The sequence below is a fragment of the Crinia signifera genome, chromosome 4 (genome assembly GCF_055691185.1).
Source record: "Crinia signifera chromosome 4, ASM5569118v1, whole genome shotgun sequence".
NCBI classification, from domain to species: Eukaryota; Metazoa; Chordata; class Amphibia; order Anura; family Myobatrachidae; genus Crinia; species Crinia signifera.
Genome location: NC_139220.1, coordinates 55399329 through 55415565, shown reverse-complemented (window position 1 = coordinate 55415565; position 16237 = coordinate 55399329).

The following is a 16237-nucleotide window of genomic DNA, read 5'->3' as shown; positions in this document are numbered from 1 at the left end:
TTCAACAAGAGCCAATTGCAAGTACAAGTGCCAGTATGTTATTGGGTATGAGCGTGATGGAATTTAGCCCAAAGGTTCTGAAAATCAACAGTAATTCCTTCAGGGTCAAAAAACTGAATTTACAATCCATTATGCCTTTTATCTTTCCATTGTAAATGGGTAGCATCAGGGTCCAGGTGGAAAAGCAAAAAGTTGCACAAAGGCTTAAATATAGTAAACATTGTAGTATAGCCAATGTAGAAATAATAGCTAACCATTAAACTGAGACCGAGTATTAGTAGATCTGTAGAGCAGTGTAGCAGCTTTATGGGCGTAGAGGAGAGTCACAGGGACATGTGGGAGAAAGTTACTTCCATTTAGGGAGGCCAATCCCGGGGCATTTTTTCAATCCCGGGATTCGGGATTGAAAAATGCTCAATCCCGGGAATCCCGGGATTGGCCTCCCTAATAAAAACAAAAAATGACCTGCCCCCCAAATATCAATATTAATGCCCTCTTACTTCGCCCCGCCTGCCCGCCCGCCACTCTTCCCCATCCCCCTGCCCTGTGCTGTCACTTACAGAGGTAGTTGTGGCAGGCAGCAGCAGGAGCGATGTTCCTCCATCCATCCAGCGGCCGGGCGGGCGGCTGAGCGATTGTGTGCTTGTGCTGAATTTAGTGCACTGACAGGCATGGCGGCGGACGGGCTGCGCAGCGTGGCATGATGTCAGGGGTCACGCTGCGCAGCCTGGGCGCCATCATGCCTGTCATCACAAAGCACCTGCACACAGCGGAGAGCGGACCAATCGGCCACCGGGGGGTACGGAGCAGACAGCCGGGCAGCATCTGAGCCATTCTAAAGTGCTCAGCGCTGCCTGGCTTTGAAAAAAAAGTACATTTAGCACTGGGATACTAATCCCGAAATCCCGGGATTGAAACATTCAATCCCGGGATTCAAATCCTGACGATTTTAGGCCTAAATCCCGGGATCCTGCCGTACCCGGGATTGGCCTCCCTACTTCCATTTAAATAAATATGAGTACTTCAATATGTATTCGCTAATCTAATATATATATACTTGACACAAAACTGGTGGAAATACTGTATACTTGTATGTGTGATTTTTTTTTTTTTTAATTGCCACTGAAATGTTGAAAACAACATTAAACAGTAGAATAGAATAGAATCAACTTTATTGGCCATGTATGCTTGCGCACATTAGGAATTTTGTTGTGGATTACAGTGCCGCATCAAGCAGGGGTGAAAGGGGGGGGGCATTAAATATATTACATAAAGACATTACATGCATTCCATTTCTAGCTGCGACTATGGTGGTCCGGTCGCCAAGTAGGGACACGTTGTTTGGCTGTTGATATTGGGATTGCATTCGCTTTGATTGCATTGTTCAGGTGATGGACGGCTAACGGAAAGAAGCTTCTTGTGGATCTGGACGTTTTGACGGGGATGGACCTGAACTGTCTTCCGGTAAGAAGTAGAGAACAGGTCTTGAACCTGTGGCCCTCCAGATGTTGTGGAACTACATGTCCCAGCATGCCCTGGTTGTTGTTTTTTTAGCATGCTCTTATAGGAAAAAATGTGGCAATGCATGTTGGAACATGTAGTTTCACAACATCTGGAGAGCCACAGGTTGAAGAGCCATGAGGTAGAGCTATATGTATGAGAAAACGGTTATACCAGCGCTGGCTGAGCACAAAAGTAATAAAGATGTCTCTGTAAATGATTTATTAATGTTTGAGTGCCAACGTTGCTGTCAGGGATCCTCAAAATATCCACCAAAAATGCCAACGTCCCTCACAGCGACTGTTCTGTTAGTGTAAATAAATAACCGATATTCAATGGCGCTATTTACAGTATCACACAGAACATAAATTATAATTTTAACTATTTATATAATCTTCTAATAAAACCATGAAATACATATTTCAGCAAGAAGAGGGAGATTACTTCTATCTGCAGCACAGACAGATTTCTGCCCAGGATGACACACAAAAAAGCCTTCACCATAAAAACTCAGCAATAGGATACATAGAATAGATAATATGTGCACCCACTGGTGAAAGTTTTTAAAACAATATATCACTTACACAGTAATTATAATAATTGACAATGTACACCCATAGAGGGAGAATAAAATAGTGTGGCGAGCGTATCAAGACACCGGGCCCACTGTGTGGCGAGCGCGCAAGGGGGAGGCGATCCATGGCCCCCCCTTGTCTGCATTTGGGCGGTCGGGATTCCGACCGCCGGCATTTCATACCGAATCCAAACAAGGTCTGTCTCTTTTCCTTTTTCTCCTCTTTCAATAGAGTCCTAGGAGAACTTTGATAAAAGACTGACAATATTGTATGGTAAAAACCAATAAACAATTTATTGGTGCACTCACATCTTATAAATAAAAACAAGCATATAAACCCAGAGGGTGTCGAGTCCCTTAATACTGGTCAGGAGTCACCTCAAAGTTACAGCGGTTACCTGGCCTCCAGGAAAATCCTGCAGTCTTCAGTATCGCCCGGTCCGTTCGGTGGTGATAAACTTTGCTTAAACGCACTTTTAGGCAAAAGTGAATTTGCCATGCACTTCTTAGCTGGACAAAACCATGTGCACTGCAGGTGGGACAGATGTAACGTGCAGAGAGAATTGGATTTGGGTGGGGTTTTTCTTCAAAATGAGATCTATATTGCAGTGTAAAATAAAGCAGTCCGTATATTCCATGCACAGAAACAAAATAACCAACACCCAAAGCTAATTCTCTCTGCACATGTTACATCTGCCCCCTGCAGTGCACATGGTTTTGTCCAGCTAAGAAGGAATTTGCCTCTTAAGAGTGAACTAGAATAAGGCCCACACTCTTCTTTGCAAAATTTGGAAGTTGATTATTCCGCTTTATGTATGTATGTATGTATTTTTTTTTTGAAACTCTTGAATATTGTAAGTTGTATATCAAAAGTTTAATAAAAATATATTGATTTAAAAAAAAAATGTGAAGGTTGAACCCATTAAGGAAATAACAAAAGTGTACTTCAGACAAGTTTATTTCCACTAGGAATCTGATCGCAACAAAATGGAGTCTTTATGTGCAATGAATGGTACAGATCCTTATGGAAGATGGCTTTTGGATCTCAGCAGTGCACACCCTTATTCACAGAGCACTTATCTGATTGCTGATTTAAGTTATCTAACAGAGCACCAGCTTATTTTGAGCCAATCAAAGAGTATTCTGAGGAATATTCATTGGTGGTATTCTGCCAATAAATTTGGAACTAATATTGGATCGTTGTCTCAAAAAAATATTAAATATTAATTAAGTCACCCATATGTTTTATTCATTCAGAATTCTACGCTAATGAAATAAAGACTCGGACACAAATAATTTGACTCGTAGACCATAAATAATGACTCAGACAACTGTGTAAATTGGAAAATTAAGGTCACAGCCAAAATTTATTTAAACGAATGGCTGGAAATTTAAGGATTAATCAAAAGTGGCCCAAGAAGCATGGCCCTCGGCAATCGCCTATGTATCAATGCAAAAATGGGCGTGGCCATAGCCACGCCCTGCGTAACCTAACTGAGTAGCTAAATTTTCCCTTAACTGGCAGAGCACTGGTCCCTCCCTAAGATGGTGACCTGGTCCTCCCCTAAGGTAGTGACCGACTCGCCTCTCTCCCAGGGAAAATGCTAGCCAATTTCTGTCACGCTAATCTCTTTCAACCGAGGAGCCATGCTCTCCGCCCTCCATCACTCTTGCAAGGTCCTAAACCTTTGCACTTTTCCTTCGCCCTTCAATTTGCAAGGCCCTCAGCCTTTGCAACTTCTCCTTTTCCTCCTCCTGCAAGGTCCTAAACCTTTGCACTTACACAACAAAATTTCTTACTTCGGGTGGGTGGGTGGGAATCCAAAAATGGCAAGAGGGATAATTTACCTCAGCTAACACTTATATAACCTTTCAAACTCCTCCCCCTACTCTGTCACTACTGGCTAACCCACCTGACCTGCAACCAACCAGCACCTAGCACTAAACCACCAATGACAACTGCTCTACTAATTCTTACTACAAAAACAGGGTGCTTATTTCATCTCAAGCTTAGGTAAGCTTTTGATTCTATTAAGTCACCCATATGTTTTATTCATTCAGAATTCTACGCTAATGAAATAAAGACTCGGACACAAATAATTTGACTCGTAGACAATAAATAATGACTCAGACAACTGTGTAAATTGGAAAATTAAGGTCACAGCCAAAATTTATTTAAACGAATGGCTGGAAATTTAAGGATTAATCAAAAGTGGCCCAAGAAGCATGGCCCTCGGCAATCGCCTATGTATCAATGCAAAAATGGGCGTGGCCATAGCCACGCCCTGCGTAACCTAACTGAGTAGCTAAATTTTCCCTTAACTGGCAGAGCACTGGTCCCTCCCTAAGATGGTGACCTGGTCCTCCCCTAAGGTAGTGACCGACTCGCCTCTCTCCCAGGGAAAATGCTAGCCAATTTCTGTCACGCTAATCTCTTTCAACCGAGGAGCCATGCTCTCCGCCAAAACGAAGGCCGCCACCGCAGGCCAGAGTCCGCCACCCAGCAGAAATCCTCACATACCCAGCGCTCCCAACAAGGCTGTGACAAATAACTTCATCCCTTCTCTATTAAGATGCACTCCATCTGCTCTATAAAGCTCCGCCTGCTCATATCTGATCCCCGGGTGCTTAATTACAAAACCTCCAATGCTCCAGATAAACTTGGACACTGCTGCATTGAGCTTTCTCCTCACCTTATCCAATGCAGCTCCTCCTTGTGTCCCTCTCCATACCCTCCTCGGAATCATCTCCGACCAATACAACCTCACTTCGGGCCATCTCTCTTTTATGCCCTGAAGATCAATCTTAATCGCTATAATCAATTCAACGCCTTTGCACGACCCTAAGTCGTTGCCACCTGCGTGAATGATCAGCACATCTGGAGCACCCCACTTCTTCTCTGAAATCAATAACAAGTCCCATAATCTGAACCAGCAAAGACCTCTCACACCAATCCACTTCACTCTACCAGCCCCTTTGGTCCTGTTCTCGTGCTTTCCTGCCCAATATACATATGAGTGTCCTACAATCCACACCCTACCCACCACATCAGCCGAACCTAGAATAAAATTATATAAAATAACCATTAGAAACTTAAATTACTTAACATATCTAAAGCAACTAGCCAAGGTAAGGTAAACTGAGTTGTTTAGGCTACCCAGATGGATGTGAACAACACAAAACCTCAGATTTTAAGAGGAAAAAAGTGAAACGCCATCCAATCCCCCTTCATAAAAGGCAGGCGGCTTATGGCCCTGGGTTACCTAAAAAACAAACTCGCCAGGAGCGCGCTCTCTATAACTTCTCCCCTCTTATATACGCCTTAAAAGCTGACGATCTCCACCTACCCAGCCTCTTTATTGCCTCCTCTGAACTGCCTGCTACCGCTGCGCAAGTTGCTGCTCCTATTCTAAAGGAATGAGTACCATATTCTTCCTCCGGGATGCCCAAGGCCACCAAACATTTACCAAAAACACTAGAAAATTGAAATTTAGTTAACGGCGTACCATCCCTATGCACTAACCACTGAACCCCCCCCTTTGGCCTAACCAAATTGAATTTGTTTGCTAATTCCACCGGACAGATCCCCTTATGCTCCTCTGCCTTCAAAGAAATCCAGCGCCCCTTACCCAGCTGATCCGTTTTTGATCTCTGAATCTTTATCAACGCTAAATCTTTTTTAATCACCACATTCTCCTTCAACACCCCAGAGACCACACACGATTTATTTCTTGCCACTAACTCCCCAATCCTAAACGCCCCAAAAAACGCAAGCACAAATGCCAAACTAAAAAGGGCTGATTCATACTCATCCACTGCCACCCCAGAAACTGCTGTGACTAAATCCTGCAGTAAACCTTGGTCTATGGGCCTTCTCAAATCTCCTTCCCCCTTCTGTTCTCTGGCCCACCCCTTTAATGCCTTAGACAACAGGAATGACTTGGTAGGATCTTTTTGACCCTTCAATTTAGCAAAGAAAGCGATTCCCGCCAATGCCCCGGACATTGCTGCCCTAGATCTACCTTCCTGGTGGCAAGCCCACACAAATTCTAACATAACTTCCTCTTCGCACTTACCCTCACCCCACCTGGCTGTAAAAACCGACCATTCATTCCAAGCCGCCGAGTAACTTCTCAGCGTACTTGGGGCCAAAGCCTTCAGGGCTAGACTCTCGATGCCGGCTCGATGATCTGCCATAATTGAGAAGGACATGACACACCATCAAGATCTGCTGTCGGGGCCAGCCTCCTGAACCTATCCCATTGGAACCTAGATAATGCATCCGCTATTTCATTCTTTACCCCTGGAACATGCCTTGCTGAGAAAGAAATATTCTCCTGCAAACAACGCAGAATGAGATGCCTAAGTAACCGCATTACCCTCGGACAATCTGACCTCTGATTGTTAATTGAATGAACTACTCCCAGATTATCACACCAAAAAACAATGTTCTTGTTAGCAATCTGCCTAGCCCATAGTTCCACTGCCACGATTATTGGAAAAAGCTCTAACAGCAACATACTAGCAGTAAATCCTTTCACCCTCCAATCCTCCGGCCACGCCTCTGCACACCAGTGCCCCTTAAAATATGCTCCAAAACCTACTGCCCCAGATGCATCTGTAAATAATTGCAGCTCATCATTTGCCACCGCCTCCTGCCAAATCCTAACCCCATTAAAATCCTGCACGAAACATAACCAAACTTTCAGATCTTCTTTCAATCCCGCGGAGATTCTTACTTGATGATGAGGCTTCCTAACCCCCGCAGTAGCTCTCTCCAACCTTCTACAAAAAACTCTGCCCATTGGGATCACCCTACAGGCAAAATTTAATAACCCTAGCAATGACTGCAACTTCCGCTTTATGTATGTATGTATGTATTTTTTTTTGAAACTCTTGAATATTGTAAGTTGTATATCAAAAGTTTAATAAAAATATATTGATTTAAAAAAAAAATGTGAAGGTTGAACCCATTAAGGAAATAACAAAAGTGTACTTCAGACAAGTTTATTTCCACTAGGAATCTGATCGCAACAAAATGGAGTCTTTATGTGCAATGAATGGTACAGATCCTTATGGAAGATGGCTTTTGGATCTCAGCAGTGCACACCCTTATTCACAGAGCACTTATCTGATTGCTGATTTAAGTTATCTAACAGAGCACCAGCTTATTTTGAGCCAATCAAAGAGTATTCTGAGGAATATTCATTGGTGGTATTCTGCCAATAAATTTGGAACTAATATTGGATCGTTGTCTCAAAAAAATATTAAATATTAATTAAGTCACCCATATGTTTTATTCATTCAGAATTCTACGCTAATGAAATAAAGACTCGGACACAAATAATTTGACTCGTAGACCATAAATAATGACTCAGACAACTGTGTAAATTGGAAAATTAAGGTCACAGCCAAAATTTATTTAAACGAATGGCTGGAAATTTAAGGATTAATCAAAAGTGGCCCAAGAAGCATGGCCCTCGGCAATCGCCTATGTATCAATGCAAAAATGGGCGTGGCCATAGCCACGCCCTGCGTAACCTAACTGAGTAGCTAAATTTTCCCTTAACTGGCAGAGCACTGGTCCCTCCCTAAGATGGTGACCTGGTCCTCCCCTAAGGTAGTGACCGACTCGCCTCTCTCCCAGGGAAAATGCTAGCCAATTTCTGTCACGCTAATCTCTTTCAACCGAGGAGCCATGCTCTCCGCCCTCCATCACTCTTGCAAGGTCCTAAACCTTTGCACTTTTCCTTCGCCCTTCAATTTGCAAGGCCCTCAGCCTTTGCAACTTCTCCTTTTCCTCCTCCTGCAAGGTCCTAAACCTTTGCACTTACACAACAAAATTTCTTACTTCGGGTGGGTGGGTGGGAATCCAAAAATGGCAAGAGGGATAATTTACCTCAGCTAACACTTATATAACCTTTCAAACTCCTCCCCCTACTCTGTCACTACTGGCTAACCCACCTGACCTGCAACCAACCAGCACCTAGCACTAAACCACCAATGACAACTGCTCTACTAATTCTTACTACAAAAACAGGGTGCTTATTTCATCTCAAGCTTAGGTAAGCTTTTGATTCTATTAAGTCACCCATATGTTTTATTCATTCAGAATTCTACGCTAATGAAATAAAGACTCGGACACAAATAATTTGACTCGTAGACAATAAATAATGACTCAGACAACTGTGTAAATTGGAAAATTAAGGTCACAGCCAAAATTTATTTAAACGAATGGCTGGAAATTTAAGGATTAATCAAAAGTGGCCCAAGAAGCATGGCCCTCGGCAATCGCCTATGTATCAATGCAAAAATGGGCGTGGCCATAGCCACGCCCTGCGTAACCTAACTGAGTAGCTAAATTTTCCCTTAACTGGCAGAGCACTGGTCCCTCCCTAAGATGGTGACCTGGTCCTCCCCTAAGGTAGTGACCGACTCGCCTCTCTCCCAGGGAAAATGCTAGCCAATTTCTGTCACGCTAATCTCTTTCAACCGAGGAGCCATGCTCTCCGCCAAAACGAAGGCCGCCACCGCAGGCCAGAGTCCGCCACCCAGCAGAAATCCTCACATACCCAGCGCTCCCAACAAGGCTGTGACAAATAACTTCATCCCTTCTCTATTAAGATGCACTCCATCTGCTCTATAAAGCTCCGCCTGCTCATATCTGATCCCCGGGTGCTTAATTACAAAACCTCCAATGCTCCAGATAAACTTGGACACTGCTGCATTGAGCTTTCTCCTCACCTTATCCAATGCAGCTCCTCCTTGTGTCCCTCTCCATACCCTCCTCGGAATCATCTCCGACCAATACAACCTCACTTCGGGCCATCTCTCTTTTATGCCCTGAAGATCAATCTTAATCGCTATAATCAATTCAACGCCTTTGCACGACCCTAAGTCGTTGCCACCTGCGTGAATGATCAGCACATCTGGAGCACCCCACTTCTTCTCTGAAATCAATAACAAGTCCCATAATCTGAACCAGCAAAGACCTCTCACACCAATCCACTTCACTCTACCAGCCCCTTTGGTCCTGTTCTCGTGCTTTCCTGCCCAATATACATATGAGTGTCCTACAATCCACACCCTACCCACCACATCAGCCGAACCTAGAATAAAATTATATAAAATAACCATTAGAAACTTAAATTACTTAACATATCTAAAGCAACTAGCCAAGGTAAGGTAAACTGAGTTGTTTAGGCTACCCAGATGGATGTGAACAACACAAAACCTCAGATTTTAAGAGGAAAAAAGTGAAACGCCATCCAATCCCCCTTCATAAAAGGCAGGCGGCTTATGGCCCTGGGTTACCTAAAAAACAAACTCGCCAGGAGCGCGCTCTCTATAACTTCTCCCCTCTTATATACGCCTTAAAAGCTGACGATCTCCACCTACCCAGCCTCTTTATTGCCTCCTCTGAACTGCCTGCTACCGCTGCGCAAGTTGCTGCTCCTATTCTAAAGGAATGAGTACCATATTCTTCCTCCGGGATGCCCAAGGCCACCAAACATTTACCAAAAACACTAGAAAATTGAAATTTAGTTAACGGCGTACCATCCCTATGCACTAACCACTGAACCCCCCCCTTTGGCCTAACCAAATTGAATTTGTTTGCTAATTCCACCGGACAGATCCCCTTATGCTCCTCTGCCTTCAAAGAAATCCAGCGCCCCTTACCCAGCTGATCCGTTTTTGATCTCTGAATCTTTATCAACGCTAAATCTTTTTTAATCACCACATTCTCCTTCAACACCCCAGAGACCACACACGATTTATTTCTTGCCACTAACTCCCCAATCCTAAACGCCCCAAAAAACGCAAGCACAAATGCCAAACTAAAAAGGGCTGATTCATACTCATCCACTGCCACCCCAGAAACTGCTGTGACTAAATCCTGCAGTAAACCTTGGTCTATGGGCCTTCTCAAATCTCCTTCCCCCTTCTGTTCTCTGGCCCACCCCTTTAATGCCTTAGACAACAGGAATGACTTGGTAGGATCTTTTTGACCCTTCAATTTAGCAAAGAAAGCGATTCCCGCCAATGCCCCGGACATTGCTGCCCTAGATCTACCTTCCTGGTGGCAAGCCCACACAAATTCTAACATAACTTCCTCTTCGCACTTACCCTCACCCCACCTGGCTGTAAAAACCGACCATTCATTCCAAGCCGCCGAGTAACTTCTCAGCGTACTTGGGGCCAAAGCCTTCAGGGCTAGACTCTCGATGCCGGCTCGATGATCTGCCATAATTGAGAAGGACATGACACACCATCAAGATCTGCTGTCGGGGCCAGCCTCCTGAACCTATCCCATTGGAACCTAGATAATGCATCCGCTATTTCATTCTTTACCCCTGGAACATGCCTTGCTGAGAAAGAAATATTCTCCTGCAAACAACGCAGAATGAGATGCCTAATTAACCGCATTACCCTCGGACAATCTGACCTCTGATTGTTAATTGAATGAACTACTCCCAGATTATCACACCAAAAAACAATGTTCTTGTTAGCAATCTGCCTAGCCCATAGTTCCACTGCCACGATTATTGGAAAAAGCTCTAACAGCAACATACTAGCAGTAAATCCTTTCACCCTCCAATCCTCCGGCCACGCCTCTGCACACCAGTGCCCCTTAAAATATGCTCCAAAACCTACTGCCCCAGATGCATCTGTAAATAATTGCAGCTCATCATTTGCCACCGCCTCCTGCCAAATCCTAACCCCATTAAAATCCTGCACGAAACATAACCAAACTTTCAGATCTTCTTTCAATCCCGCGGAGATTCTTACTTGATGATGAGGCTTCCTAACCCCCGCAGTAGCTCTCTCCAACCTTCTACAAAAAACTCTGCCCATTGGGATCACCCTACAGGCAAAATTTAATAACCCTAGCAATGACTGCAACTGCTTTAACGTGACTCTTTTCACCTCTAAGAACTCTTCCAACTGCCCTTTCAACCTCGACACCTTTTCTTCCGGAAGCCTGCAAATACCCAATACTGTGTCTATCTCAATACCTAAGTAAGATAGCCTACTAACAGGCCCCTCCGTCTTCTCCTTTGCAAGTACCCCCAGTACCCAAAACAATGCACTGGTTGAAAAAAGTAACTCACTACACACCTCACTATCCGCCGGACCTATTAACAAAAAGTCATTCAGGTAGTGGGTCACCCCTTGCTGCTTGCAACCTGCCTTAATACACCACTGCAGGAAGCTACTAAAACACTCAAAGAATGAGCATGAAACTGAACAACCCATCGGTAAACATCTGTCTATATAAAACTCCCCTCCTAACTTAAAACCCATATACTTGAACGATTCCGGGTGTAAAGGCAAAATCCTAAAAGCTGATTCCACGTCTACCTTAGCCATCAGGGCTCCCTTACCGTAACCCTGCACCAAACTTAATGCATGCTCAAACAATTCATAGCTAACGCTACAAACCTCCTGATCCAACGCCTCATTCACTGAGCCCCCTTCTGGATAAGATAAATGCTGAATCAACCTATATTTCCCAGGCTCTCTCTTAGGCACCACCCCCAGCGGAGATACATAGATCCGCGATTGGGGGTTCCCTGAAAGGTCCTACCATTCTACCTAAGTTAACTTCGCTCTGCACTTTTTTCCGAACCACCTCTGGGAAATCCCTAGCTGACTTCAGGTTCCTATTTGCCGATGCAATAACCCTATCTATAACAGGTAAACGAAAACCCTCTGAAAAACCCTGTAATAAAAAGGCTGCTTCCTCCCTAAGAGGATAGAGCCTTAACCACCTCTTTAACTCCTCAATCCTAACTGGCGACTCCGCCTTGCCTATTGCCAGGCCCAGCCTCTCCCCTTCCAGCTGCTTGCCCCCTTGATCTTGCACACTCCTTTGCTGGGTGGGTCCCGCTGCATTGCAAGCACACGTGTCTGTACCTACACCCTGCTCCTTTTGTGCACTGCCCGTTATTAAAAGCATAGCATTTTCCCCTCCCGGGCACACTGTACCCGGGCTTGTTAAGAAAAAACTGTCTTCGCCCCCCACCTGCTTCACTTGACCCCCTCATTTGTTGGGTAACTTCCAACCATACTTCCACATCCTTAAACCCTAAACTAAAAACTTTCTGCCCATCCTGCTTTTTCCTAAAAAGTTCATCGTACTGCCTCCATGCATTAACCCTGCCTGTTGAATACATGTTATGTATTAGATGAAAATACTTGAACATATTCATATGCTCTGATGGCCTGGTTTCCGTGTAAACATGCTGCAAACACATAAGCCCCTGCCAGCCAGTTGGTATAAGACCTCCTAGCCTCCTCTGCTGCCGGGCCTTTTGCCTTGGCTGCATCCAATTCTTTCTTTGCTTCATGTGTTATAGCAAACATGTCCACGAAACGTCCCTTCTTTATTTTATCTCTAATTTTAGACCTCACACCCCTCAATATGGCCGTATTAGAACAATGCACCGCGTCACCTGAATGCATCCGGACCTACCCTGGCTGCACTACTAGCTACACTCCTCGAACCCCCTGCTCCCTTTTTCTTTCCCCTAATTTTCTGCGCAAAATACTTCATCAGCTTGCGCGGCCTACCATCTGAGCTGGATGAATCAGTGGAACTGTCTGAATGCGACCCTTCCCCTTGCTGCTGCGCTGTATGCGTGATCTCACCTGCTCCTGATGTCGACGGCCCCGCCTGCTCTTCAGTTCTAACCGTCTGTCCCACGATGCGCAGTGCGCCCACCGCGACTTGACTTGATGATTCCAGGACTTCAGATACGCTTCCAGGCCCTGCGCTTTCCGAAACCACCTGCAAAGGAATACTAACAGGAACAGAGTTCACAACATTCTCCTCATCAACATCTAATGTAATAACCCCTTCACTGCCACCATGCTCCCTGACCGGCCCCCCTCCTTGCCCAGCCTGCTGAAACGCTGCCGTTACCATGGGAGGTGCGGCCTCCGGAATGGGCGGGGGCGGGGGTGGGGGTGGCAACTGAAAATTGCCTTGCTGCGCCGAGGTGATTACTCCCTGCTGGCCACTAACCCCATAAAACCCACCTGGAGCTTGCCCAAATCCCTGATTTATTGCCCAAAATTGCTGACCCTGGTTACCAGGTACAGTGCTCAGCCAAGTCTGACCCTGTGGTTGATAAAATGGCTGCTGCATGCTCCCCCACTGCGGCCCCACTGGCCACTGCCCTTGGACACCCTGCTGCTGGACTGCCGTGTTAAAATAGGGAGACCAACTCCTGAATTGAGCTGTTTGGACCGCAGCTACATTGTTCACCGCCCCACCCACTGCCTGCAGCCCTGCAGTCTGCGCTATCGGCACCGGCCCCCGCACTAACACTGGTGTAGGTGGGGGCTGTGAGTAGTTTGGTAAAGGAGAGGATCTAATCCTAACAATGGGTGTGAATGCACCCCTCACTGACTGAGGTGACTGCCAGTCATTTATCCTAATATCCTGCTGCCTGCTGACAGGGGACAAGTTCACTGACTGCCCCCGCTGCTGCATGTCCCCAGCTCCTAAAGCTGTAGGACTGCCCACTGCATGCTGAAAGAATTCAGTGGACAAAATGTCCGCCTGAGATAAGGGGGCGGGGCTAGTCGCCACCTCTGTACCCCCACTCTCTGACCTGGGCCCCCCCCTTTGCGCATTATCGCTGACTGAGGGTCACCCCCTGCCCTGCGCCCCCCTAGCCAACCAAGCCTGCAGGCCGGAAGGCGAGGGGGCCGGGCGCGGCGTGCCTGCTGCCGCGGGCGCCATTACAGGATCCTGCCCCCCGGCAGAGCGAGCAGCCGCCCGCCCCGCCGACCCACTGCGTCCGCGCGCCCTCCCTCTTACTCCCGCCATGTTACCCGGGGGAGCTGGGGCCAGGCGCGAACCCCCCACCGCCGCCACCGCTGACAAGCGCGCTCCCCTGGAGACCTGAGAGGACGCGGCGGCCTGTAACGGCCTAGCCGCTTCCACCAGCCGCCGGGGAGGGGGCGCATTGCGGCGAGGGCGAGACATCCCACTACCTACAGAAAACTTTTACCACACTTTGTGCTGCAATTCAGTAGGTGCAGCCAATAACTGCAGCCAGCAGCCAGACACTGACAAAGAGGGGAATGACAGAAAAATGAAAACACTCAAAAAACGGAAAGAAGAAATTTATCCACAGAGATAGACAGAATAAGACACAGAAAGCTTAGACAAATAGAATATAGAAAAATAGTAAATAAAGCGACACTTAGCCTATCCAGACTCCAGAGGGACCGCAATCTCCAGGGAATCCAAAAATGGCAAGAGGGATAATTTACCTCAGCTAACACTTATATAACCTTTCAAACTCCTCCCCCTACTCTGTCACTACTGGCTAACCCACCTGACCTGCAACCAACCAGCACCTAGCACTAAACCACCAATGACAACTGCTCTACTAATTCTTACTACAAAAACAGGGTGCTTATTTCATCTCAAGCTTAGGTAAGCTTTTGATTCTATTTGTGTATCGCTCATTTGATTTGCCGTTCTCACTGCCCCTGATGAATTCATTGAAATGATGAGACGTGTTGGGACTTACATTCTCATCTGACGATTGTAAATATGTTAAAGCAAATATTTTAAAGCAACTCAGCCAATGCTGTATTGAACTATTTTTTTGCCCTGTCAGGCAATTTTTATAAAATTTTCATATTATACTTTAGCCCCCCCCCCCCTTTTTTTTTTATTCAATAGTTTTTTGTTTGTTTTCAAAACAAACAAACATACAAGAGTTGGAGAAAAAAAACAACCTAAATATCAGACCGAATAGAAGTGAATCATGTATACATGGGCTGACATTGGGACAATAAAAGTAAAGTTGACAATACAAATAAGAGATATATATATATATATATATATATATATATATATATATATATATATATACTGAAAATATATGTGTGTGAGCAGCGCTCAAAGCAAATATAGGTCACTTATGAGTCCAGCAAGATACCCTTGGGATAGGGAATATAAAGTCCACTTATAATAGACTGCAGCTCCCTCTTTCAAGTAGGCACAGCATCCAGGGTCAGGATGAACAACAAATCCAAAATATAGAAGCAGAAGAGGAGCGCTCCATGGTGCATGTAAATGATATTTAATGGGTATATCACAAATATAAAATCAGGTAAAGGCAAGTGCTCGTACCGATAGTGTAAACACTGTGGGCTGGTTACCACAAGATTTTAAAACAAATACCAGGGGCACACCGCTCCGATGTACCGAGCCACCGAGCTGGAAGCGTGGTAAGCGTATGCGGCTTACTTTACATGTATTCCGCATACCCTTGCGGGGCTCGCTGCACTCGCCACAGAATACATGTAAAGTAATCCCCGTCCCCTCGTGGGGCTCGCCACGCTTCGGGCTCGCTGCGCTCGCCACACTATATAAAATCAACTCCATGCGTAGTGGATAGTGGGGTTATGAACAGGTACAAAATTGCATCGGATCGCATGCAAATCGCATGCGATATCTGCCACCGTGAAATTAAACAAGTACCGATTCAGATTGCAGACGTAGAAATGCCCTGTCCGTACGAAGAAGCTAGCTATCTGTCCCATATTTTATAGAACTTATCTGGTGTTTTCCTAGAAATGTATACAAACTTCTCATGAGAGACAACGGAGTTCACCAGGGGTACCCATAGATTGTAATTAGAGTTGGTACATGCCATCTAAGCTCGCCCTACCAACACTCTGCCAAGAGCACATAGATTAATAATATATCATCTAGAGCAGTGGTTCCCAAACTGTGCGCCTAGGCTCCCTGGGGTGCCTTGGAGCACTTGCAGGGGTGCCTCAGGTTGGTGGTCCAGAATCAGTTCAAGTTATTTATGGCCAATGAAATGGATAAAATCAGTGTTTGTGGCTTCCAATTAAGAATATGTAGGTAAACAATAGTGAATCATGTTTCTCACCACATAAGTGGACCTAAGGAAAACATTTAAATCACAACTTATTTAATATTTTTCCTGAAATTAGTAACCAACTTTTGGCCTAGGGGTGCCGTGAAAAATATTCTGTTACTTTAGGGTGCCGTGATTCAAAATGTTTGGGAACCACTGATCTAGAGTGTACATCTAATATTTCCTCATCAATTACTGCAAGCATACTGTACATACAGTAAGTGTAAGAATATCTGACGGTATACCT